The sequence below is a fragment of the Vombatus ursinus genome, unplaced genomic scaffold, assembly GCF_900497805.2.
Source record: "Vombatus ursinus unplaced genomic scaffold, bare-nosed wombat genome assembly UNPS02010548.1, whole genome shotgun sequence".
Classification (NCBI taxonomy): domain Eukaryota; kingdom Metazoa; phylum Chordata; class Mammalia; order Diprotodontia; family Vombatidae; genus Vombatus; species Vombatus ursinus.
Window position 1 is genome coordinate 6,140,466 of NW_020950326.1, and position 3,974 is coordinate 6,144,439.

Below are 3,974 nucleotides of genomic sequence, written 5' to 3' on the forward strand. Positions count from 1 at the left end.
GATCTCATGACCAGGGCTTGCTTCCTCATACTACCTACTCCCCCTTTTCTCTTAAAGGTATAAAAGCCTTTCCTATAGGTCTCCTGATGGGACATCTCCCAGAGTGGCAGGTTTGCTATCCTGTTATCTCTATTAAAGATGCTTTATTCTTCCACTTATGAGTTTGATTTATTTCCAGACCTGACATTAAATGGTGGCAGCATTGGTGGGATTTGTTGAAAATTACATTGTCTATGGTCCTAGGAATGAGTTTCTAGAAGCCCTGGTACCAGCACAGGCCCTTTGTGCCCAGTGCCCAAGCCCCCTTCCATTGGACTGGTAAGTACCTAATCATGCTTGAATCTGGCCTCCAATCTTTTTTAGTTGAGTTGCCTCTTTAATTGATAGTTGGTAAAGACCCATAGGCAATCAATTTGGGATCCACTTTACCTGGTCCCCCAAAAGGAACTGCAACCAGTCAGGTAGCTTAGCAATAGGGTTTGGATACTTTCAAGTTTTTGGAACACTGGCAATCATTGACAAAATCTGATCCCCAAAACTGATGGCCCCAATGAGGTTCATTTGATAGAAATAGAATTAACTACTTTAAAAAGTCCTTCAATAAGGCAGAGTCAAAAATCAAACACCTTGAGTGGCACACATTTAACCAATGGCTGTTAGAAGTCATTACTAGGGAAGCAGAATCTAGGCTTTCAACCCTCCAAGAAAACATTAAAAAAACTTCAAAATTGAAAAGGAGGCTGAATCTAAAATAATTTTCCTCCAGGAAGGATTAGGCAATTGGGATCTCAAAAGAAAGAAAATGAAAACCAGTCTCTCAGGGGATGTGAAGGACCTAAGGGAGATGCTCAAGAATTTCTATATTAGCCTAACGTGTGTGTGTGTGTGTGTGTGTGTGATGGAATCCTAATAAAGCTGCCCCCAGCCCAAATATTCTAACTTCCTTATGGGCCCCACTGAACAGTAGGCATGTCCTGATTTAACCACACAATCTGGCTTTAACCACACCATAGGCCCCCAGACTCAATGTAGCTGCTGCCCTTAGCTAACCACTGCCCCCAGATCCAATTCACATATTTGAAGAGGTGTACTCAACCATAATCACATCATCCATTTAGCCCAAGACAGGACCACAATACTTAACTATCCATCTTGACCAGACAGGACCACAATACCTAGTCAATCAGAAAGCTGCACAAAAGTTGACCACCAAATCACAGAAGGTACCTATCTCCTATTACCTAATCCCTTAATAAACCCCTCCTGCCTTTTTAATATTCATCATTTCTGTTGTGTAATCAGCATCATTACAATAAATTTGCCTGTGTTGTCTTACTAAGTTGCTGGTTTCTCTGGGAACCTAACTGGCTTCTGAGGGGTGTCAATCCTCAGTAAATGCCTGTACTTGGATTAGAGGTGGTCTGACTCTGAATTCTTTGAGACAGGGCCACCACAGCACACCATGAAACTGTGTGTGTGTGTGTGTGTGTGTGTGTGTGTGTGTATCCCAGAATGTGACCTAAGGACTTCTTGTGTGCACACTAAAATTTTGTTTAAGGAAGCTGTATGCAGCCTTTTGTTCATTTTTGTGGAGTGTAAAGGATAAGGACTGTATTTATGTATGCATGACTAGAGACAGCTAGTAATCCAAACTAAGAGTTTGTCCATCTTTCCCCCATTAAATTGCTCAGATTCTTAAAATCTGACCCACTTGTATTGGCATCACAAATAGCACAGATTCTTAAAATCTTGTGTTTTTCTATTGATGACACAGTAAACTTTGTCTCTGACTAAAATAAGACTTGAGTAGTCTAATTCTTTTGAGGCAGACCTGCACCCTTTGCTCCCTCATTTCGGGGTTCTTAGCACCTCTAGACCATGCCATTACCATTGTGAAAGCTGTTTCTATATGAATTTTGGTAAGAATTTTAAAAACACGGATTGTGCGGCGGCGCTGCCGGAGGGGACTGGGGCGCTCGGTCACCTGCGTCTCCCTACGGCTGCTTCGGTGAGCAGAGCACAAGGAGGCTCGGGGCGGGCGCCGCAATGTCTCGGGCTATGCAGACATGTGGAACTCAACTTTAAGCAAAACATGGGAACTAAGTTTATATGAATTACAGCAAACACCTCAGCGAACACTTGGAAATTGTGGTATCATGTAGAAGTCTACATAGTGAATTAATGTGCCCAGTCTGTTTGGATATGTTGAAGAATACTATGATCACAAAACAGCATTCACATCGTTTCTGTGCAGACTGTATCCATCACAACCCTCAGAAGTGGGAACAAAGAATGTCCTACTTGTCGAAAAAAGTTGGTTTCCAAAAGATCACTAAGGCCAGATCCAAATTTTGATGCTCTCATCAGTAAAATTTATCCAAGTCATGATGAATATGAAGCTCATCAAGAGAGATAGCAAGGATCAGCAAACACAATAATCAACAAGCTCTCTGTCACAGTATTGAAGAGAAGACTGAAAATATAGGGGCAAAAAACAACAGAATGAAAATGGCAGTGGAGGGGCAGCTAGGTGGTGCAGTGGATAGAGGACTGGCCCTGGATTCAGGAGGATCTAAGTTCAAATCCAGCCTCAAACACATAACACTTACTAGCTGTGTGACCCTGGACAAGTCACTTAACCCCATTGCCTAACCAAAAAAAAAAAAAAAGAAAAAAGAAAAAAGAAAATGGCAGTGGAGCAGAGGATAATGGAAACGTTTCACACTGTAGCAATGCAGCAATACACAGTAATCAAGAAGCAGGGCCTAGTAACAAAAGAACCAAAACATCAGATGATTCTGGATTAGAACTTGATGGATAACAACAATGCCACTGTGGCAATAGATCCAGTAATGGATGGTACTTGTGAAATTGAATTAGTTTTCAGGGCTCATCCTGATGCGGTCTAGAGGTTAGGGGTCCTGGAATCCCAAAATCATGACACCTGGGTCCTGCCCGAAAGAATTCGACCTAAGCCTTCTTGCAGCCAAAACCAAGGTTTATTGAAGATTCACCATATTAGCTAGACTCTTAAGGAATCTGAGCATCTATGGGCTATTGGCTAGATTCTAAGAATCAGAGCATCTTAATGGAGACAAGATGGACCTTATATACAGAAAGACTATGGGAGGGATCTAAGAGTGGCCAAGTAGTTTGGGGTGACGGGAGGAAGGGCCTAAGGAGATCTGGATGGGAGTGGCTAGTAAGCTGGGGTGAACAGAACTCCTGGGACCTGGACCTCTTGGCCAAGGGAGAACGGAGTCTGGTAGGATTAAGGGTAGGAAATGGCCTGGGGCCATAGGGAGGAAAGACAATGGAGGGGAGATTGGGTGTAGCCACAATGAAAGACCAGCTGATGGGATTATAGCCTCAGGGGAAGGCCAGAGATTTGGCCATGTGGGAAAGTCCAGGGTTTTTCCTTTCTGGGGCCCAGATTCCAACCCCATCAATCCCACTCTTATGGAGAAAGAAGACAGTGCACAGACAAGATATATAAAGACTTCAGGCAATGCCACAGTTGATCACTTATCCACGTACCTAGCTGTGCAATTAGCTAAATTTAGGAAAGCTTCCGAGAAGGGGAGAATCAAACCAGATAAACCTTGATACAGCCAGTGAGAAGCAGTGCACGATTTACATTGTTACAGACAATGGACAGTTCACTGTATTAAATGGTTCTTTTTCCTTGGAACTTGACAGTGAGAAATACTGGAAAGTGAACAAACCCATGGAACTTTACTACACACCTACAAAGGAGCACAAATAAGTTTTGGAAAGATGTCTTTGAAAACGAACTTTTTTTTATAGCTCTGATTTCTTTAATATTAAAGATGCACCACCATGGTTTTCATGGACATAATCTTGGATTTGCATTCAGTTTCCTTGCTGAGTCAGACTTGTTTACACTATTAGAATTCATGTTTTGTTTGTTTTTTATTTAAACTTTTTTTTTTTCAAAGGGACTGAATGAAGCT

General features: G+C 42.2%; 1 pseudogene; it reads left to right on the plus strand.

Annotated features, from left to right (window-relative positions):
* The first annotated feature begins 2,046 nt into the window (after positions 1-2,046).
* LOC114037691 lies at positions 2,047-3,766 on the plus strand (annotated as a pseudogene).
* The last annotated feature ends 208 nt before the right edge of the window (positions 3,767-3,974 follow it).